Here is a 24,167-nt window from a genome sequence, read left to right as displayed (position 1 = left end):
AGACAAAAAAAGCAATGCCCTTCAAGGTTTTCCTTTTAACAGATGTACAATATAAGAAGGCCCTTGTTAAAAGTTAGGGTCCAACTAGAAATACATACATGAAACGGTAGTTTGTTTTACAGATTATCTACTGCAAGGGTGTCAAACTCAATTTCATTGAGGGCCGCATCAGCATTGCGGTTGCCCTCAGGGGGCCGGGTGGGTATGGCCAGGGTGGGTGTGGCCTACTGGGTGGGCGTGGCTAGAATGCATTTGGCCTACTGGGTGGGCGTGGCCAGCTCTACATCGTTCGCATCAAGGGTGCCTATGGGGGCCTGGGCAGGAGTGGGACAGATCTGAGGGTCTCTGGCAGAAGGAGGGTCTCTGGGCCAGGGCCAAGGCAGTGGGGGCCGTTCCCTCACTGTTTCCAGGATGGCTTCGCGGGCCACATGAAACCACTTCGCGGGCCGGATCCAGCCCCCGGGCCTTGTGTTTGACATGTCTGATCTACTGCAACATGCCCTTTTAGGTGTTAATTGCATCCAGTGGACGTGGAAATAACTAGGAATGAACATGTTTTATAAGAAAGCCTTTTGTTGTTTTCAGTGGCATAAGGTTATTTCACATAGTGTGTGAAACGTATCATTTACAAGCACCTTTTTTGGTAATTGCCTTTGAACGTCTCTCTAAAAAAACTGTATAGTTAGACTTCCCTGTGTGCTTGTTCCTATGGGATTACAATGCTGGAAAGCATTTGTGTCAATTCATCCTGAACTAAATGAAATACTATTTCAGATGGAGAACTTTTTGCAATTCTAATGTTTTAACTCCTATCCATCCTAAATAATTATAAAGTAAAGGTTCCCCCGCACATGTGTGCTAGTCGTTTCCGACTCTAGGGGCCGGTGCTCATCTCCGTTTCAAAGCCAAAGAGCCAGCGCTTGTCCGAGGACATCTCCGTGGTCATGTGGCCGGCATGACTAGACACCAAAGGCGCACGGAACACTGTTACCTTCCCACCATAGTGGGTCCTATTTTTCTACTTGCATTTTTACGTGCTTTCGAACTGCTAGGTTGGCAGAAGCTGGGACGAGTAACAGGCGCTCACTCTGTTACGCGACACTCGGGATTTGACCCGCCAAACTGCCGACCTTCTGATCGACAAGCTCAGTGTCCTAACCCACTGAGCCACCGCATCCCTTTAAATAATATAAACAACTTAGTCCAGAAATCCCCAACTTTTTAAGGCTCAGGATGCATTTGGAATGTTGAACAGATTTTGTGAGAATTTTCAAAAACAGCAGCCCAGTAAGCAGTCATCATACAAGCCCTTTCTATTCACTTCACCATCTCTTCCAGCACAATTTTTTCTACCTGTCCAGATTCCCTTTCTTTCTCTTTGGGGAGCAAAGGCAGGTTCACTTCTAAATCAAAGATTTGGCTGTAGCCCCTTTCCAGTTTTATTTTCTAAGACTACCTCTGGGATCTTTATGAACCAAGATAAAGATGATAGTTGATATAGAAGTTTATGCTGAACTACTTTCCCTATTTTGACAATAGCAATAGCATTTAAACTTATACACTGCTCCGTAGTGCTTTACAGCACTCTCTGAGCTGTTTACAATGTCAGCATATTGTCCCCAACAATCTGGATTCTCATTTTACCGATCATGGAATGATGGAAGCTAAGTCAACCTTGAACTGGTCAGGATTGAATTCCTGGCTGTGAGCAGAGTTAGCCTGCAATATTGCATTCTAACCACTGCACCATCATGGGTCTTCCTATTTTTGTAACTAAATAATCCTAAATCATCATCATCAGACAAGCATGGAATATGATAAGAGCCAAGAATATCTTTCTAAGAAGATTGGCATCTTCTTTACAGGTGCTAAATTGTGGACTCACAGACTAATTTTATGACAAAAAGCAATTATTGGAATATTTTTTTCATTTGAATCAGAACTAGTTGATCTGGACATTAATGGAAGTTATGGAACTTCACTGAAAAATCATATTATGAAAAGAAAACTATTGCTTTGGCAATAAACTGTTCAGCACACTATCCTTGGTACTTTGAGTGTGTAGAGAATTGTTTTCTATCAAAAGTAAAATGGCTAGACGTTTAAAGATATGATTACATCTATTTGAATTTGTAAACTTATTATATAATTATGAACTTTTCATACTATTTTTGATCTAAAAAAGTATAGGTAAAGGTAAAGGTTCCCCCGCACATGCGTGCTAGTCGTTTCTGACTCTAGGGGCCGGTGCTCATCTCCATTTCAAAGCCGAAGATCCTGCAAGGCCCCGGCCGAGATGCGCCCCCAGCAATGGAGCCGCTCCGGCTCCTCTGCCGGGCTTGTTTTGCATGTGAGCTACTTTGCCTGACGCTGCTGGGGTCGCGTCTCAGCCGGGGCCTTGCAGGATCCGGCCCGGGCGCCTCTGCTCGCCCTCAGCAGCACCTGGCCTGGAATCACATGCGAAACAAGCCCGGCAGAGGAGCCGGAGCGGCGAGCAGAGGCGCCCAGCCCAGATCCTGCAAGGCCCGGCCGAGACGCGCCCCCAGCAGCGGAGCTGCTCCGGCTCCTCTGCCGGGCTTGTTTTTCATGTGAGCTACTTTGCCTGACGCTGCTGGGGTCGCGTCTTGGCCGGGGCCTTGCAGGATCCGGCCTGGGCGCCTCTGCTCGCCCTCAGCAGCACCTGGCCCGGAATCACATGCGAAACAAGCCCGGCAGAGGAGCCGGAGCAGCGAGCAAAGACGCCCGCCCGGATCCTGCAAGGCCCTGGCCGAGATGCGCCCCCAGCAACGGAGCCGCTCCGGCTACTCTGCCGGGCTTGTTTTGCATGTGAGCTACTTTGCCTGACGCTGAGAAGACCCACTTGGGCACTCGGGTTGGTGTCAGTCTCCGCAGGCCCTTCTCATTTCCAGGAACGTCAAGCGTGCTTGGCTCCCCACCCCCATGGCAGGGCAGGGCAGGGCAGGGCAGAGACTTGCTCACCCTTCTGATGGTCCTGAAGAGAAACGAAGGGCTTGCAAACTCCCCGTGAGAAGCTGGGCGAAGTGCGCAGCTGGGCGAGTGTGTGCCTGCGCGCGTATTTACGAAAGAAATGCTCTGAGAGTTCTTTCTCCGCCCCCTTGGGGGGAACTCTAGCTCGGGCTCGCTCACATGCAATTCTCTCTCTCTCTCTCTCTCCGCCGTGGCGATGATGGGGCGCCAAGGTAACCTGAGAACGTGGCAGGGAAGAGCCATATTTAACTACCCTGTTCCCTGCTTTCTGTGTGGCAGACCCGTATGTGCCAGCTCTCGGGTCTCTGGGGACTGGCGGCTGATTAGGCTGGGCCTTCAGCTGTCCGCAGCTGAGGCGGCGGTGGCGGCGGCGGAATCTGATGCCGAGGCAGCGGGAACGAGTTTCTCAAAAGCCCCGAGGGCTCCTGAGGAAGGCATTGGGGAGGAGGAGCTTTGCACCTTGGAGACACGATGGAGCCGCTGTGATGGTTACACCAGAGAGAGTTGCACGAAGCCAAGGCGTCTCTCTTCCTCCTCCTCACCGTTTCCTTTGCTTTTCTTCGTGCTTTTTATTCCTCTGTGGAACTCTGCTGCTGGATTTTTCAGCGACTGCTGTAGCCGCGCTTCTCTTCTCAGCTCCGAAAATAGGGATTTCTACTCTCTTCTTGGCAGAGGAGCCGGAGCGGCGAGCTCCTCTGCCGGGCTTCTTTGCATGTGAGCTACTTTGCCTGACGCATCTCTAATGACTTCAACTTCGGGTGCTAGTTAGAATTTATATCCACATTGCCTCTCAATTTACACACCCAGAGCCAGAAATGGCATTTTATCCCAGCAAAGTGACCAAGAAGAGAGTAGAAATCCCTATTTTCGGAGCCGAGAAGAGAAGCGTGGCTACAGCAGTCGCTTTTGCCGCTCCCCCACCCAACCAGTATCCTGCTTCTCCTTCCTCGGCAGCGTTGCAGATGGGCCACACACACACACGCACACACAAAAGTGGCAAAAGCGGGGGGGGGAGAGAGAAATGGCTCCGCCTTTGGTTCCCCCTCCTAAAGCACAGGGGCGCTAGAGAAAGTTTGGAGTTGGGTAAGGAAGCGCAAAATTCAGGAAGGAAAGCGGGGCGGTGGGCGAACGGGAGACCTGCCGACGTTTGGGGAGGTGCGCGCCGGGGAAAAGGCCGGGAGAGGAGGGGGTCCGGGCTGGGGGGGAGGGATGTGGTGGGGAAGAAGGAGGCTTCCCGGGCTGGGGGAGGGAAAGCAGAAGCGAGGGATCACGACCCCTCCCGCTTGGCTGCTGCCGTGGCCTCCTCCGCCACCGCCTCTGTCTCCGCCGCTGCTAGGAAGGCTGCCGGTGCTGCGGCTGCCTCCGCCGCCGCCACTGCCTCCTCCACCCAACCAGTATCCTGCTTCTCCTTCCTCGGCAGCTTTGCAGATGGGCCACACACACACACACACACACAAAAGCAGAGAGTTCCCCTTCCCCCTTGTACAGGAATGAAAGGCCCCCCGAAGGAAGCCCAGCCTCTTCACCGCACTGATCCGCTGAGGAGGAAAAAAGCTTATGTCTATTGCCACGTGCAAACTAAATTAAAACAACTTGGGAAGCTCGCCCGTGGGCTGCATTTAGAAGGATTTGGGGGCTTTTGTGATTTGCTTTGCCTACAAGTGCCTTAACCACGACTAGCCCATGGCTCCAATTCAACAAAAAACGCTCTCTCAGTGCCTTCCAGATGCGCGAAGGTCACCCTGACTACAACCAGCCTGGGATTTGGGAAGGCTTCCCAGGTTATTGGGACAGACTGGCTTGAATACTTGGGGCAACATTTTTCAGGAGGAGGATCCTTATGTCCACCCCGATAGGGCATCTTCCCCTCATAAATCTTCCCTTCCCTTCCCTTCCAAGCGGGAGCCCCGCAGCAAATGACCAGCGTTTGGACAGCGTGTGAATGGGCGAGCGTCGCCGTCCCCAAACAACGCAATTCCTTGCAGCGATGCGGACAAGAGGGAAAGGAAGCCCAGCGGCCAGACTGCGCTCCCGCCCTGCCTCCCCAAGGGCTCGCGCACATCCTAATGGCTTGCGCGCGGCCTCTTGCGAGGTTGCTGCCCCTCGTGAGCCCGCTGGCTGATGCTGGCTCCGTCTCTCTCTCTCTCTTCCTTCCTCCCTCCCTCCCTCCCTCGGTCTCCCCCTCCCCCTTTTCCAGCTCAGCCCCACGTCACCAGGAGACCAAAACGGGGACATTATGGCAGAGCAGAGGAGACACAGGAAGCGGATCCAGGTACCGGGCTGGCTTATCTCCTCCCTCTTTTCGCAACCGCTCTGCGGGATTAGTTTCCCTTTTCCTTCTGGCTCACCCCCCCTCCCCTGCCCGGTCACCATTCCCTCCCTCCTCCCCCTCCTCCGAGGCCGCCGCCAGTCAGCATCTCTCCTACCGTTTTTGCGGCTTTTCCGTCGCCCCCACCACCGCTTCCCTTCCCCACGGAGCCGGCCGCATCCAGCGTCTTCTTCCTCTGGAGGGAAGCACCGAAGCCTCGGCCGCGCGCAAGTCCTTGGTAAGTTCTTTTTTTTTGTTGTTCACTGAAGTATAAGCCGAAGTGGATTTTTTCAGCCCAAAAAGTGGGCTGAAATATTCAGCTTATACTCAAGTATATACGGTAAATTAAAAATAAAATCAAAGTCAAAAACAACATTATGAAATCTATAGAGCAACCATAACATCATGTTAAATAGCTAAACACTATGTGCATCATTTGATATGTGTATTACTTTTACTTCAATAAAATCATATTGTTATTGCCCTGGACAGATAACTAGAATTATAGCTATATTTCTGATCATTGATGCATGTATTAGACCAGACGTTAAAAGCTTGAGTTGTCAGACATAGCCAATCCTTGAATGGTAATACTATAGTTTGGTATACTATAGATGATGATTATAATTATTGCATCATGATATGTACTCAAAATCCTGAATGTGGTTGTAAAAATCTAAAAGATGCTACCAAGGGTTGTGGTGATGGTGGAATGGATTTTTTTCTTTTGCAAGACAACATTGTCTTTGTGCAATTATTTCTAGTGGCATCCATCACACCATGTTAAAGATATTCATAAGTAGCACAAGTCATTGTATCCCTTCTATTCCACTTCTGAAGAAGCATTCTTAGAATTATAATGAAAAGCATGACTACTTATTTTCTCTGAAGTTCAGTATGCATTTTCAAAGCAATTGAGCAAATATTACACTCAGGAAACAAACTTTACACTAGGGAAAGCATCTCCATCCCAGCCATTACAGTATACTTGAAATTTACACCAAAGAATACACCAAAGGATTTATGGAACAGAAATCACACAATGAAACCATGTGTAGGCAACTAAAAGTTGTCTACACATGTGGGCAAAGTGTGCTGCCGGAACAAAGCTAGCCATTCAGACTGAAGCAGAGATGACTTAGATTGGTTTGAACAAGAGTCTAGATCTGTGCCCAATCCAGAATCTGAATAAAGCAGAGTCTGGATCATGTAATAACTGTACCATGGTTCAATCCAATATGAGTATAGTTTCTTTGTAGACTTGCTAGAAATACATATGAAGTAAAATCTATGCTCTCATTCCCTACCATTTTGAAATCTTTACATGTTATTTTTTTACCATAATTTTTAACAAGGCAGTTGGTAAGTGAAGGCTACCAATATGGAAATTTGAATTTTCAAATATATATATATTAAAAATACCATACTGTTCTTATTAACAATCCTACATCCAAGTATTTAACTAGAACTGCCACTTCCTTTTGTTTAAAACAAACTTAGATGTGAATTAGGGGACTATCAAAAACATGGCCATATGCTCCTATTCAAATTTCAATTCGCCATGCCCTTTTCTCAACCCAACCCAACTCAAAATTATCTCTCTTATCCCAGAATATTTTTTAAAAAAAGAATTAGCATTTAATAGCTACTGAACATCCTTTGTCTTCATTGGAATGTTTGCTCCTACATTACATGTCAAAATTTCTCCAAACCATGCTATATTTTCTTTTTCTTCAGATAGCATGATTTTGCTGTATTAGAACCACAGTCACAGAATGAGTTTGTGAAGAAATATATGCAGGCATTTCTTCAGAAAAAAGGCCAGCATTTAGTTACGACATTCATTTTGAGAACATAAAAGAGAATAAAGAGAATTTCTGAAAAATAACCTACAAGTATTACACAAAGATCTCTAATAATTTTGCTGCTGACTTTTTAGCATTCAACCCGCTAATACAGGTGGGTACCTGAGGATGAGGTTGAAACCTCTGCAAAACAATTTAATAAACAAAGAGGTTATAAGGAAAAATATTGTTCATCTTATGAAGAACAAGACAATCTCTTGCTTGAGAAAATTGTCTACATCTATTGCATTTCAGAAACCATAGCTCTGAAGTGCAAACTCGGTTTATTATACCCTAATAAAAAGACCTCATACTTCCTAACAGCACAAAGAGCATTAAGGGATCATTATTAGCCATAAACAAACTGTGATGGCTCTGTTATCTTAATAAGATCTGACTTTAATAGCTAGTGGTAGTGATAGCCAAGATAGAATTAAAGGTATAAATGCAGAATATCGCTTCTTGGTAAATCAATAAATTATGCTGCTCATGCATCTGGTGGATGAAAAGCCAAATAGGGAACTTTTCCTTACCCAATGATTCATTCTCCTATTTACACAGAAAACAGCTCAGAATCTCACAGTTAGACTTAACTATGTAACCTAGTTGCAGGCAAAAGAATGTTTGCTCCATCGATGCAAGAGAAACAAGCAAAAAGTGGGACTCAAAAGTAATCACCATCATATTCTTCTTTTGCATGGCAAGAAGGTTGGTTGGTGCCACATGGCCCAATTCCATTGAACACCTAGACTGATAGAATTGGCTACTGATGAACAAAAATAATTAGAGATAGCTTTTTGCCGGAGGAACTGTACTGAACAATATGCTAGTATCCTGCACAATAGGAATCAGGCTACAATGCATTAAAATGCCCATAGGCACACAAGTGCGCATTATCAAGGGAAGAAATAACAAAAAGGTCAAATGCTGAAACAAGAGCAGTATGCAGATAGCCCAGTTCCCACAAAAGCAACACAAGTAAAAACTAAAACCATACAGCTGAATCTTTATGCATGGAGCGAATCCATAGATAAACTGAGTCCTGATGTTCCATTTATGTTCTGCTTTCTCCACCTACCGTGTTTAGACCATTTATAGATCAGCTCTATCCCTGGGTGATGATCTTGCCATCATCATTTGGGATCAGTGAAGCATATAACGGTTTGAAGGTAGGCAGATTTCCACCTCCTGGCTTTTAAGCACTTCCTTCTCTCTTATGAATTAAGCCTGACCACTGATTTGATTTGAGTCTTTAAGTCATCCGGAGGAGCAATGTTAGGAAGAGTTCACCGCATTGCAAGAATGGTGACAGTGAGGAAAGAATGGGAACTATAACTGATTTGTAAAGGTTTGGATAGTAAGAATAACAGCCTTGTGGAGGTGCTCCTCACATTATCTACAATGATTAACAGTAGCTGTCCAGGAGTCTTCTTGTACAAGTCAGGAATAAAACTTGGAATCTTCCATATACAGTACATAGGTTCTACATCTTATTAGGTAAGACAGAAAACACCTGTATTGCTTTTTACATTTAAATGTAATACATGTGACTGCTATGGAAGCAATAGTTGTATGACTACCACAATTTTACAACCCAGAAAACTTACTCTACTTTCCTTTACCCTACAATTGTTCATAACAATGCCTCACACTTCTAAGGTTTGCACTTCAACTTAATGGATTGTATTCCTACATTTCCATTATATTTGAATGTTTTTCACATGCAACCATTTAGTTTGATTATTTTATTTAGTCAAATGTTCTATTTGTACTTGGAAATATAATCCATTACCTTGTTACATTGTTATAAACTGCTAAAATGAAGGGTAGTACATAAATGCTTTGAGTATAAATATAGAAAAATACAAGAAAATGTTAACACAATTCACAAAACTAATTGTCAAAAGAATTTATTGTGGGATATACTGTAAACCTGACAGATAATTCTATTTTTATTAAATATTATGCTCCGATACAGTAAAAACAACCCCACAGGCACACTACCATAGAAGTTGTCATATTCATTTGTTTAATTATCTCCCTCACTTTGAAACCATTCTTCTTTTCGACAGCTGCTCCCATGTTTTCTAATGTCTTCCCCAGCAGCTATCAATAGATTTAGCAGAAACTGGCCCAAATGTCCTTGCAAATTTTAAGCAATGTGGAAATTATCAGCTGTTATATTTTGTTAGAGGGACACAGTGGCTCAGTGGGTTAGGATGCTGAGCTTGTCAATCAGAAGGTCGGCAGTTCGGCGGGTCGAATCCTGAGTGCCGCGTAACAGAGTGAGTGCCTGTTACTCGTCCCAGCTTCTGCCAACCTAGCAGTTTGAAAGCACGTAAAAATGCAAGTAGAAAAATAGGGACCACTATGGTGGGAAGGTAACAGCATTCCATGCACCTTTGGTGTCTAGTCATGCCAGCCACATGACCACGGAGACATCCTTGGACAAGCGCTGGCTCTTCGGCTTTGAAACGGAGATGAGCACCAGCCCCTAGAGTTGGAAACAACTAGCACACATGTGCAGGGGAACCTTTACCTTTTATATTTTGTTAATTATTTCAATTGCCATCATCTCCCCCAAAACAAGCTCATTGGAGGCAAAATAAGATCCCTGAGAAACAAGTTGGACATATCAAAATGCTTCTGAGGATCCCAACTTTTGGCTTACTAAAATAAGAGATGCCCACAAATTGTATCTGCTAAGAACATACAATTGCTATGGAACATAAAGTTGAAGATGGGAGCAAGAAATAGAACTTTGTAATAGTGGAGACTTTAAAAGAAGAAAAGTTGAAGATGCAGTCTGTCATGCCTTCTATAACATCTCTTCTGCTCACGCTCTGCATTTCAAATAAGATATTTACCTTCCATAAATATCTATACTAGTGGAAAATACGATATTCATCCAATGCAATCTTATATGTATTTGTTTATTCTGATCAATTCAATATTTCTGCCAGACAAGTCTCTATAACATTCCACCATCAGCATCTGCTAATTTACTCCATATATTTTATTTTCTGGTTATTGTGTGCTCTTTTTAAACATTAAGGAAACAAAAAATATTTTCATATCTTGCTAATAAACACTGAAATGATGAATTTAAAACCCTGTCAGTGCAAAGAATGCTTATTTTTTCATAATTTTTGCCTTCACAGTCTTCTTTTCTTCCTCTCTAATTAATAATCCATAGCCATTTCAATAATTTTAGTTTGCACTAATGCAGTTCTGTTGGGGACAAATGTAGCAGTGGCTGCAAGGCTGGGAGGGCAATTAAACCATCTTCCCAAATTAGAAGTATTAAGCAGCCTCTTTATTTTTAGCCTGATATGCTTACTTATGAATTAAAATAAAAGTTGAAAAAAGAATATCAGGCTAAAATTAAGAAGCTGCTTAAATAAATTCTGAGCAAAAGGTTTAAACTAGGGGTGGGGAACCATGGCCCTTTCATGACTTGTTGGCTTCAGTTGGCTGGCTCAGGAATTCTGGGAGTTGAAGTCCACAAGTCATAAAAGGGCCATGCTTAATAATAATAATAATAATAATAATAATAATAATAATAATAATAATAATAATAATAATAATAATAATAAGAAGAAGAAGAAGAAGAAGAAGAAGAAGAAGAAGAAGAAGAAGAAGAAGAAGAAGAAGAAGAAGAAGAAGAAGAAGAAGAAGAAGAAGTTGAAGTTGGAAGGGACCTTGGAGGTCATCTAGTCCAACCCCCTGCTTAGGCAGGAAACCTTATACCATTTCAGACAAATGAGTGTCCAGTCTCTTCTTTAAAATGTCCAGTGTTGGAGCATTCACCACCTCTGGAGGCAGGTTGTTCCACTGGTTAATTGTTCTAACTGTCAGGAAGTTTCTCCTTAATTCCAGGTTGCTTCTCTCCTTGACTAGTTTCCATCCATTGCTTCTTATCCTGCTTTCAGGTGCTTTGGAGAATAGCTTGACTCCCTCTTCTTTGTGGTAGCCCCTGAGATATTGGAACACTGCTATCATGTCACCCCTCACTCTTCTCTTCGTTAAACTACACATACCCAATTCCAGCAACCGTTCCCTATATGTTTTAGCCTCCAGCCCCCTAATCATCTTTGTTGCTCTTCTCTGTACCCTTTCTAGAGTCTCGACATCTTTTTTACATCGTGGTGACCAAAACTGGATGCAGTATTCCAGGTGTGGCCTTACCAAAGCATTGTAAAGTGGTATTAGTACTTAACGTGATCTTGATTCTATCCCTCTGTTAATGCAGCCTAGCACTGTGTTGGCTTTTTTGGCCGCTGCAGCACACTGCTGGGTCATATTGAAGTGATTGTCTACTAGGACTCCGAGATCCCTCTCACAGTTACTACTATTGAGCAAGGTACCACCTATACTATACCTGTGCATTTGATTTTTCCTGCCTAAATGTAGAACCTTACTTTTTTCACCATTGAATTTCATTTTGTTAGCTAGTGCCCAGTGTTTGAGTCTGTCCAGATCCTTCTGTATCTTAAGCCTATCTTCTGGAGTATTGGCTATTCCTGCCAGCTTGGTGTCGTCTGCAAATTTGATGAGTTCCCCATCTATCCCCTCATCCAAATCATTAATGATTTGGTTTAAAAGAACAACCCCCTGGTTTAAAAGAACAACCCAAAGTGTCCTAACTTCTCAGAATCTGTTACGTATTGGAGACTCCAAGGATCACTTTTCATCCAGAACATTTTAAGGATCGAAAGAGAAGTCTATTTCTGTAGGGATGGAACTTTTTCAGTGACTTAGTCAGGTCACAGTTAACCAAAGGATAAAATAAAATCCTATCAGCTTCTAGAAGACAATGTCTTTGCAAAAATGGGTGGCTATTAAATATGATGAAACTGAGGAACTAGAGAAAAACTGAATTAGGAATCATTCTAAGTGGAAGATCAGTTCATTTTGCTTGGTAGTTCCTTCTCTGCTTGCCAATAGCTATCCAGGGTCTCTAGAAAGAGAATTTTTAAAGTTTATGAATAATAAATGGAAATCTTTAAAGTTTGGACTTCCTATATAATAATTCCTTAACTAAGGGCAGATTTTCCTCTGACCTATCAATATATAGCCTATAATCAAGACAGTCTATGGAATTAGTGACAAATTATAGTGAAATGGATTTATTCTATTTTATTTCTTAGGAGAAACAAATTGATTTCTCCCTTAACTTATATTTAAAGCAGGCAAGTCAAACTCGCGACATCATGTGATGTCGAGCAAAGTATCACGACTTTTTCGCCATTGCTGGCAATGGGGTGTGTGCAGTTCCGATGTGATGCATCCGGCCCGTGGGCTGGCAATTTGACATGCCTCATTTAAAGGAATGAAAAGTGAAGACAATTTGAGACATCTTGTTACTTGGATAGTCCATTTATCCCCATATTTAAAAGGAAAACCAGAAAAGAATCTGCTCCCAAAAGGAGGAAAGGAAAAATACATTATCAAGGCCAACTACAGGATTTGCTAAGTATCTAATTTGGTAGCAGTAGCTGGTATCTACGTCACTGTGTCACTTTCTTATAATATTCAAGTTCAAACTTAGGTGGGAAAATTAAGTATCGTATGTTTAAACTTACACACCCCCCATATATACTGTAGGTTTCTTCTCCTTCTAGCTTTTTCTCTGTGAGTTGAGTTGATATTGAACTCTGTTAAGCATCAGCTCCATCTTGTTTGCAATAGATGCCATTACATTATCAACATTAAATTATATCTTCTGATAAGATGTGATGCTTTTCTAATGAAATACGGCTTACAAAAATACTTATTTTTTTTGATTGGGGAATTTGTGCAACTCAAATCTGTCATCCACCATCAATATGTTTTCAGTGTATTAAGCACAGCAAGTGGAGTTGCCTGGGAATTAGTAATAGTCGCTATTCTTGTCCCACCTAGTCACCCCCTATTCATATTGTTGTGTTACTCCATTAGCTGTTCACAACTTTCTTGTATTAAAACTGGAAAAATAATCCTGTGATTTTAAATAGCTAATTAAAAAATTAATAGAAATAGCTAATGAAAGTAATTAATTTGAAGACAAATTAGTGAAGTCTAATAAAAATCCATTGGCAGAGGAAAATAACAGTTGCAAATATGCTGGGTTGAACAAAAAGCTTAAACTAAAAATAGGAAGGAGATATTCTGGGAAATGGGTCAAATCAGTAAAAAAAAAGATTAAAAAAATCAAGATAGCACCTGCAACCATGTGATCAAAACTCCACCCTCTTTACATTCCTCATGACTCACACAAAAAGGGTACTTTTTGTTCTAGTTGCTACCTTGACTTTTCTTACTCTTCCTCCCCATGGACATCCCTAGGAATATGGCAGATAATTGACACCTTTTCAGGAGCAGAAATTTGGAAAATATGGGATGTTTTTCTCCTGAAATTCTCAATTATGTGTGGGATGAAGAACTGTAAAGTGAAATTACCATTGAGAGTAGCTAGTAAACAAGCAGTCATAAATTGCTCTTAAATGAAGACAATTGTTATCTTCTTCATAAAAAATAATTCTGAATAATTCTGGAGCATGCTTGTGCTCCAGGCACTAGTACAGAGTAGCTCACTGCCTCAACATGGCTACATCAAGAGTCACAATCTTTGTGAAAACAGTCCTCCCAAGGCCTATCTCTTCCCTTTAAACTGAGGGACAGGAGTCAATATCCTAGCACAAGGATTCTGAAATATTTTGAGGAAGCAGGCCCCAGTTTGTGAGATTACACATAATAGTTTGGTGAAGAATATATATATATATTCTTTGTGTGTGTGTGTGTGTGTGTATACACACACACAAAAAAAGATTTGTCCCGTGTCTGGGACTAAGCAAGTGTATTCTGAAAGCTTAACAAACATTTAACACTAAGAGAGAGAGAGAGAGGGAGGGAGGGAGGGAGAGAGAGAGAGGGAGGGAGGGAGAGGGAGAGGGAGAGGGAGAGAGAGAGAGAGAGAGAGAGAGAGAGAGCGAGAGAGAGAGAGCCTGTGGCTTAAGATGACTGCTTAAGATGCAGTCGGCCCAGGTTTGAATCTCAGAAGGGTATGGCTGACTGATGAGAACAAATACGTTTGAAATGATCATATCGGTCTCCCTTTATTCTTTGTTAGCAAGCCAAAAAATTTACACAAATATGAGCTTCCACTGCTGTGGCTACTGCCTGTGGATGGCCTTGGGCTAGGCTGAAACAGGAAATAAGATTTGTCCCATGTGTATTCTGAATGCTTAACAAACTTTTAACATAAAGAATTAAAGGGAGACTGACATGCATTTCAAACTTATTTGTTTTCATCAGTCAGCCATACCCTTCTGAGATTCGAACCTGGGCTGATTGCACATTAGGCAGTTGTTTTAACCTCTAGGCCACAAGCTCTATCTCACTTTGTTAGCTGAGAAGCAAGGGAGATATGTGTTAAATGCTTGTTAACTATTTAGATTACCTTGCTAGGCCCCAAACATGGGACAAATCTTTATTTCCTGTTTCGGCCTAACCGAAGGCCATCCAAAGGCAGTAGTCACAACAGTGACAGCTCACTGGTGCTGGTTATCACCTATAAAGCCCTACATGGCCTGGGTCCGGGCTATTTGAGGGAACACCTGCTGCCGGCATCAAACGCCCTTCGCCCAGTGCGCTCCCACAAGGAGGGTCTGTTCAGGGTTCCGCCGGTAAGAGATTGCCGGCGGGTGACACCCAGGGATAGGGCCTTCTCAGTGGAAGCGCCTGCCCTCTGGAACCAGCTGCCGGTGGAGCTGAGAACTGCCCCCGACCTCCGATCATTCTGCCGGGGCCTGAAGACCTGGCTCTTTGAGCTCTCGGGCCCAGGCTGAGGAGAAATTTTTAATTGGGGTTTTAAGTGTACAGGGTCAATTTAATATTTTTTAATTTGGTTTTTAACTTTTGTATGGTGGATTTTTTAATTCCCTGTAAACTGCCCTGAGTCCTCAGGGAAAGGGCGGTATATAAATGTAACTAAATAAATATTTGTGTAAATTTTAGATTGCTAACAAAGAATTAAAGGGAGACTGATATGCATTTCAAACTTATTTGTTTTCATCAGTCAGTTAGGCCGAAACAGGAAATAAAGATTTGTCCCATGTTTGGGGCCTAGCAAGGTAATCTAAATAGTTAACAAGCATTATGTGAGGCTTCAACTGTACAAAATATACCAGTGCATAAACATTGATTTTTCTCAAGTGTCTTGTTTTAGTGAACAATAGTATTGGAAGTCACTCCTGTGATCTAAATGAAAATTATTGGAAAAGCAAATGGAAAGCATCACAAAAACTGCCACAAGATTCCCTCCACAGGGCAATTGCTACTAAATGCTCAAAGGGGCAGATTCCTGAAAAGAGATCTACTAAAATACTAGGCTAGCACTACTGTATAATTCAAGGCTGCAAAAAACCTTTGGACAATCATTAGTTTGCTGCAAACAGATATACAAAACACTTAAGTTTTCTCAAAGAATGGATGATACTAGATGGAATATCATCAGGGAGTATTTTTCTAGTTTGAGGCTTAGTGTCTAGTTTGAGAGCTCTGGAAGAATTTGAGGTGTTTTTTTTTTTAAAAAAAATCTTATTAAGGTGTTATATTTACCTTTCAAAGAAGGAACAATCTCACACATTTTTTTAAATAAAAAGCTCTGACCATCTGACCTGAGGCTCAGTCTGCAGAGGGAATTGCAATGATACAAAAAAGGAAGAAAGGCTGCAAGGAAGGGGAGAGGAGAAAACTGCACAGGGGCTGGCAAGGTATGTGAATTTAGGAACATTAATCTGGGAGCCAATAACTTGGATTAGATACCAAAAGAAATTTACTCCCTGCTATTGCAATAGCATTTTAAGAGAAGCTCAGAAGCCACCATTTTCCCAGATGTTCATAAATGAAAGTGGTTGTCCACAAAATAAAATCCACAGTTCAGGAATTATGCAAAAGTAAGCAAGCTCAATCTTCCATTAGAAATAGTGGGTGTTTGTTATTTCCCATAAAACATTATAATTTTATAAAGCTATAAGCCTCTAATCAGGCTCTTTATGATGATAAGTTAAGGACCTATCTGTATATATGGAAGTGATTTCCAGAAGCAGATTAAATTTTAGCATTTTCTCTGAGTGGGAACTGGATTAGATGAAATCATCTACAAGGGCAATCTATTCACTATAAACAAACCATAGAAGTCTGCAGCCAAACTGGCCATCCTACAGAATAATCCACAGCACCATTGGGAATGGTCTCCCCTTATAGCTCCCTAAATTGGTCAATACTGAGAATCAAGAACCAATGGGACTATCCATTATTGTCATTATTTTGGTTAAGTATGCAGTCAGTCAGAGATTTAGATTGGATTTTGAATTTTTATCCACCTATAGCAGGGGTGTCAAACTGCCGGCCCACGGGCTGAACACATCACGACAAAACCGCGCCCACCCCATTGCTGGCAATGGGGAAAAAGCTCCGATATGTCACGCGATGTCACGTGACATCGTGAGTTTGACACCCCTGACCTATAGAATGCTCCCCAAGGATCTGGGGTCAGCAAATGATGTTGGATGGTATGAAAGGTATGGATTCAGGATGTAAGCTGTTCCAAGTAAAGTTGCCTTTTGCCATTGACTTATTTTGTCAATGTCGATGCTGTTCAAGTGGTTCTCTAACTGTTTGGGGATTGCATCCAAGGTGCCTATTACTAATAGTACTAACTTTGCTTTCTCTTGCCACAGTCTTTCTACTTCTATTTGCAGGTTTTCCTATTTTGTGATTTTCTTCAGTTCTTTCTCTTCTATTCTGTGTTCTCTAGGCACTGCAATGTTATTATTATGTGTTCACAACAATGTGAACTCACAACTGCCAGTTCTTTACCTGGTGTTGGTCTCCATACACATCAAGTTCTTCCCAAGAACGTAGGATGTCCTAATGTATTGGCATAGTATATGTGCAGATCCTTTTTGCAGTTCGTAGATGGAAATTTTTTCAATGTCCAGATTTAAGTGCTGTCCAATATTTTTTGGTATAGCACCCGGTGTGGGAAAACTGGGACCATGTGGCTGGTTTATGCCATAATCTTTCAATTTCAATTTTCCAATCTTGATAATTTGTGATCTTCTCCAGTTCTTTATTTTCTGTTCTACAATCTCTTGGTAATGCCACATCAATTATCCACACTTTCTTCTTTTCAATCACAGTTATATTGGATGTGTTATGAGCCAAGACTTTATCAGTTTGTATACATAAATCTCACAATATTTTAAGCTGCTCATTTCCAACTATTTTTTTTCCAATTATAGATTCCCACCAATTTTTCATTACTGGTACATAATAATTTTTACAGATGTTCCAGGGAATCATTATGGCGGCTGTGTTGTCGTTATTTACAATTTGTTCTGCAATCTTCTCTCACGAGCGGAGTATAGATCTAACTGTTTCTTCTGCCTGTTTGCACAATCTGCACTTAGAATCATTTGATGATTTTTTCAATTCTGGTCTTGATTGTATTAGATTGAATAGCTTGTTCTTGTGCCACCAAAATCAATTCTTCGTTTTATTATAATTTTTTAATGTTCCAGTTGTATACCATTCCCAGGTTTTATTTGTACAGTATTCTCTTTCCATCATTCCTTTGTAGAAATATAACATGTAATGATTTTTCTTCCTTCTGTTCTTGTTTTTTTGTTACATTATTACAATATTAATGTTTTTCCATTATATTTAGTAAGTTTTAATTTTTAACCTGCATCAATACTTGTTCTTGGCTGTCTTTTGCATAATCAGCCAATATATGCTGTTGTCTTTGACAATTTGTTTGACAATGTAAACCTCTGCCTCTGTTTCTGTTGGACAGGTTTTGTATCCTGTGTTTCCCCAAAAATAAAACCAGGTCTTATATTAATTTTTGCTCCAAAAATTCATTAGGGCTTATTTTCCGATTAGGGTTTTTATTCAGAGAAATACGGTACTGATTATGTCCATCTTAACTAGGCCTTATTTTTGGGGTTGGGCTTATATTATGAGCATCCTAAAAAATCATGCTAAGGCTTATTTTCCGGTTGGGTCTTATTTTCGGGGAAACACGGTAGGGAGGCTCAGCCAATCTCAATGTATACATGGCTGTACTTTGACAATAAAGGTCCATTCATTCAAGGGATGTAATGCATAGTGAATAGTCTCCCTTAACTTAGTGAACAATTATCAGTTTACCTCGTTTTTGGTCCAGTTTAGCTTATGTCTGGCAGTGTATTATATCACAGGTATGGCCCAGGTATTGATAGCTGTGATGATATTTCTATTGTTTATTTTCTTTTCTTTAGCAATTTTTTTATCCCTTTGATTAAAGTCACCCAGGCAAGTTAAGTTATTAACAATTAATTATAACTAAATATTTTAATCATATACAATTATATTAATAATAACTTATTGTTGTTGTTAGCTGCGAAGTCATGTCCGACCCATCGCAACCCTGTGGACAACATTTCTCCAGGCCTTCCTGTCCTCTACCATCTTGTGGAGTCCATTTAAGCTCATGCCTACTGGTTCAGTGACTCCATCCAGCCACCTCATTCTCTGTCGTCCCCTTCTTCTATTGCCCTCAGTCTTTCCCAGCATTAATAATAACTAATAACTTATTAATAATCATACCTTACTAAATTATTATGGTTTGTTGCACAGTCACCCAGATGTTTGGACTGTATTTTGCATTTTTGTCCACCTAGTAAGTCCTTCCAAAGGACATAGGATAGGCAGATGTTTGATGGCATTAAAGGTACCAAGACATAAGCTGTTCCAAGTAAAGCTGCCTTTTGCAATTGACTGAAGGTAATTTTGTCAATGCTGATGATGTTCAAGTGGTCCTCCAGATGTTTTGGTATTGTACCCAAGGTACCTATTTTTGCTCTCACCATCATTTCACTTATATTTGCAGTGATATTTTTCTCCAATTCTTTCCTTTTTATTCTTCTGTCTCCAGATACTGCAATGTCCACTCTCTGGTTGTTATTGTTAATATATTATTATTCATAGTACATTTAATTTGAATTAATATTTTTTTAAAAAAAATATTTTCAGATAATAAATGTTTGTGGATCAATGAATAATCCAAAAGTTCATGAAAGGGTTGATGAACCAAAACGCTTGGGGAGTCCTACTTTAGAGTTAGGATTGATACCTATGTTATCAAATTACTCCTCCTCTCTCCTCTCCTCTCCTCTCCTCTCCTCTCCTCTCCTCTCCTCTCCTCTCCTCTCCTCTCCTCTCTAGGTTTATTATTTGGCATGATTTGCTCTCTAGCACCTTGAGTATTTATTAAGAAAGGTCTTGTAGAGCAAAGGGCAAGTATGAAAAGACTACCAGAAATAGGAAATACTTTTAATCACTGCTTAAATAGAGAGAGAGCATCTCAAGTTCCTTAGCTTTGAAAGCCAGGGTTAGTTGCAGCATTTCAGTGTTCTCACAGTATTGTAATATGTTAAGAGCTTCTTAATTGTGTTAAAAACTTGCAAATATTTCAGGAAAGTGAGATAAGCAAATTCATATCCTGCACTTCAAATTAATATTCTATGGTTGTGGAAAAACACTCTATTAAATTTCACCATCTAGCAGCCCATCTTTAGCCCAATTGCAGAACTGTTTAACAGTGAGTAAAGTTGTCATGGAATGTTAAGTAAGTCATCTTTCACTTTCATTGAAAGTATCTCATTATACGATGATTAGCAGCTTCATGAAGCCCCCTCCTCTGACCAGTGCAGTGAAGTCTTCATGTTGGTTGACTGCCTCTCAATAAGTTGTGGCCTTCAGGAGATGTAATATCTAACAGACTAAAGAAACACTTTTGAAGTGTCCAGCTAGGGAAGAAAGGGGAGGATTCCTGACTTTTAATAGGTGATCAGATAGGGAAAATTGTCATGCAACCCATATTTGCTGAAAGTACATTTTTCAAAACAGTTACTAAGAGTGAAAGAATCCACTGCCTTGTATGTCTGGCTATCTTAGCCCTTGGAAGAAAATTAATGTAGCACAAAAAGAACCATTGGTGTCTGTTGCTTTATTCTTAATAACATATTCTTTTAAAAACAAAACAAAACTGCAGCACATGAGCAGAGTGTTTTGAACAAGCTTGATTTAGAAGAAAAAAACATGTTTACTCAAATAAGTTCAATTGATTCAAAGAAAAAAATATTTTAAATGCACCAAAGAATATTTCACAGACCTGTTCAGAATGACCACAGCATAGTATATCGAAAATAATTTCCAATATTTTGCAGTATATCAATTTAATTTGCTTTGTTGTATCTCTAGATTTTTGTAGTTCCCAAAGAAAGGAAATACAAAATAAATCTGGAGGAATTCTCACATTATTCACTCAACCTTCCATTGAAGTGCTGGCACTTCTGATGTAGTCACCTGGAGAGCATTATGCAGTGAAGCCCAGAATATTCCCATACATTCCTCAGCCATCTCTTCAGTTTGTCCTTATAAGCCATTTATGAGAATTTTTTCCAAATTATTTTTTTGCCTACTGTGCAACTGATACAGGCATATGAGTCCCATATGCCTATTAATATTTCTCTGGCCTAAAGGTGATGACAGAAGCATGACTCACATGATTGATTTGACATAATGAAAATATTTTCTCCTTGTCAGAAATTTGTAGTTAGATAATCACAAAGTGAGGGTTTCACTTTCTTTAACTCAGCAGTCCTTAAAAAAACCAACCACCACCATTGTTCTTTCTATGGAGCCCAACTCTATTCCTACCTAGTGATTGTCTAGATTTTTATAGGCCAGATCTGGTATCCTTACACTTCTTTTTCTTGTCTTCAAAACACACACACACCAAAAACATCATTCTCTTATTTCTCTGTGTTTGATAGCAAGCAGAACAAAAAGGATGAGCAAAAGGAGCTAGCAGATTAGGAGCTGTCGCAACTGCATACTCTGTAAATGTCTCTGAAATTTTAAAAGAGCAAGCAGCCAGTCCATCTGCATCATCTTTTTCACCCTTTAATTCCCCCCCACCTTTTTCTAGAGCAGAAATAAGACTTATGGCAAATAGTGAAAAACACATGAAGGTGTCCCTGCTGTGATATTTCAGTGAATGCTGAGATAATTAGAGACAGGATGAGCAAGGTGAAAAGGATTGTAGCATGTAGGCCACTTTTAAAATAGGTCCAACATTCTTTAATTATTTCTGGCTTCTTCCATGGATTTTCCAGGTGCTTTGTTCTAACATACCCTAAAATATTGACCATGCAGAGTGGATCAAAGCAAGTTTGATATTCACTTTGTTCTGTTTTCCTGTTTCAAAGTTCAGAAACTATCTTTGAAACTCAGCAACAGCTGAGCATAACCCTGAAAATTAAAATGGAAATGCCCAAAGGAATGGCTCTTGGGAGACTTCTGATACCTTACCTTATTCTTTGTTCATCTATTTCTTTCTTTGTACATTTGAAAATAATAATATATGCTCCCTCCCCTTATGTTATCCGTGCTTTCAAGGGCTTAGGGAATCTGAGATGAATTCAACCTTATTAAAATGTAAACAGCATAAGGGAAAAAGGAAGTTCCTGGGAAAAAAAAATATAGACAAAAAATTTGAATGTTTGTTGTTTGAAGTGATCTGGATTAGAAAGCACTCTGGGAATCTTTTATTTATCTATTGTACATATGCATAGATTTAACATTCAAGATGTTTCACTGTCTCACCTAGGCAAACCTACTTGTCCACTTTTTCAAATTTTTCTTAACTTAGCCCACTTATTAAACATAGAGGAAGACAGGAAATCTCATTCTGGAGATGAAGGGCGCAACTCAACCATTTCAATTTCTGTGAAAGTTTGCTTTTGTTAGAGATAATTCCTGTTCTTTAGGAATAGGTATATCTTGTATGGGCTGGAAAAAAATCAGATGACAATTAGACAGAAACAAACAATTTGAATTTTCTGCAACTCTATGTTTTCATCTAGTGATTATCTGGAGCTCAGCAGCTCAGGCAGTATGGACAAGCTACAATACAAAACAAAACAAAAACCCTGAACAGAATAACTTTTAATGACTTGGGCCACATGTTCTAAGAGGGGGTCCACATCAGGCACAGAAATTAAAGCAATGTAGATATCACTAAGATTTTCAAGGAATACATAAAAAACACTTACAAGATCTGTTGGTGACAATGCAACTGACAATGCAACTGAATAATAAAGTGGCTTGTATTTTGATATGATCATTGCGAATAACAGCAAGAAATATGGTAGGCAACTGTGATATGGCCAAAGTAATCAATCAATCATGCAAATAGAGATCTGCAAAGATACACGACTCAGATGTGACCTTTTAAAAATCATTTTATTAAATTTTATTACAATATAAGAATCCAGGGGGGGAAAAGTAGAAAACTAAGAATCAGAAAAAGAAATAAAAAGTGGGGGGAGAAGCAATGGCTTTTGACATTTTTCAGTGCAGCAAAATATAAAAAAAAATTACAGCCTCAACAATTTCTCTTATATTTTACAACTTTTCAAGCCATTTCTTTAACAACAAAATCAATCTAACCATCAAAACCTAATCAAATATGTGCATCTTATCCATCTATGAGGCTAAAGTAAAGTCTCCAATCCTACTGAGCAAAATTATCATGGAACAAAATGGCATATCAAGAGACATACTGATCCATTCTTTGCCTGTCCAACATAGCTGTTAAGTCTCAGATGAGTTCCTGAGATTCTGCCACCTATCTTTTCTTGACAGGGTCCCCTCATTCTTAAGCCCTGGGAATAGTCAACAAAGAAGGTTGATCAACAATCTTTTACCTCAGTACTTCATGATGGTTATTGAGGTGTAGTAATCCCTTTCTATGGTGAATCAGTTGCAATCAAGAACAGCCAGTTGGAAAATAATTTTTACATTACTCAGTTTGTACTGGTTTATTACAATCTATGGCAATAAACCACACGAGCCACTTGACTTTTAAAATAGAAGTTATTGTTTATTGCAATGTATGAAGAAGATTCCTCTCAAGTGTCATTCAAGGGTGGAACCTGTAGACTCATTTTATTTGCACAAGAGCGAAGTGAAGTAAACCATGCTGTGTGCTTTATGTCTAAGTGAGATGATATATAGTAAACTGAAAGATGAAATAGAAACTTTGTTTGTTGATTTGCAAAGTTGAACATTTTCTTAGGAAGGTAACCTTAAATGCATGTTCAATTCTTTGTCATTAATTTTGTGTATTTAACTATTTTTTTATGTCTTTGGTCTTTCTCAGTTCACCAGCTAGGCTGCACTGCTATAAAAATGTCACATTTGAACCAAGCACAGCCCACACAATTGTGAGTAAAAGGAGCACAGCATAGCTCCCAGTTATAACTTCTATTTTTCTCTTTTGGTCCAGGCAGCTATTATTGAAAGTGCACTTTGCTCCATCTAGAAGCCCTGTTCACTCTGGTTAAATTCTATATCAAAACTGCAAACATCAAATAATAAGAGTCTCATACTAATGAAATATGTTTGCTAAGGCACAGCTTTACATACAAATGTCTACATTTACCTGCAAGTTGGATGCTTTATGGCTTGACAATTTCCTTTCATTTTGAATATTTCTGGAAGCACAATACAAATAATATCCCCTGAGGAAATTATAGCAGGGAATTTTATAAATAGAGTTTCGTAAATATGATTGAAGGAATAAATGGTATCTGAAACTTAGAAAGAACTGCTACAGTCACTGTAAAACTGAGCTAATCATAAAGCAGGATGTTCAAATTTCATCACTGCATAGAACTCACTTGGCAGCCTCAAGTCAGCCTTATTACTCTCAGTCTCAGTTCCTATGGTTTGGTTCATATATTATGCTGATCCATAATGTTTTGATTTGAAAGTAGCCGGAACATTTTGCCATGGGAGTTATAGTCCCATAAAGTGAAGGATCCCAGGTAAAAGAAGTTCCCTCAAATTTCCTATTGCTGCCACCTTAAAACTACATTTTAACTCCTAGTAAATATCAGTAAGCCAAGATTTTCATTGCAAGCTTTTCA

This window comes from Vipera ursinii, assembly GCF_947247035.1.
Source record: "Vipera ursinii genome assembly, chromosome: 3".
NCBI classification, from domain to species: domain Eukaryota; kingdom Metazoa; phylum Chordata; class Lepidosauria; order Squamata; family Viperidae; genus Vipera; species Vipera ursinii.
Note: the sequence above shows the minus strand (reverse complement) of the source record.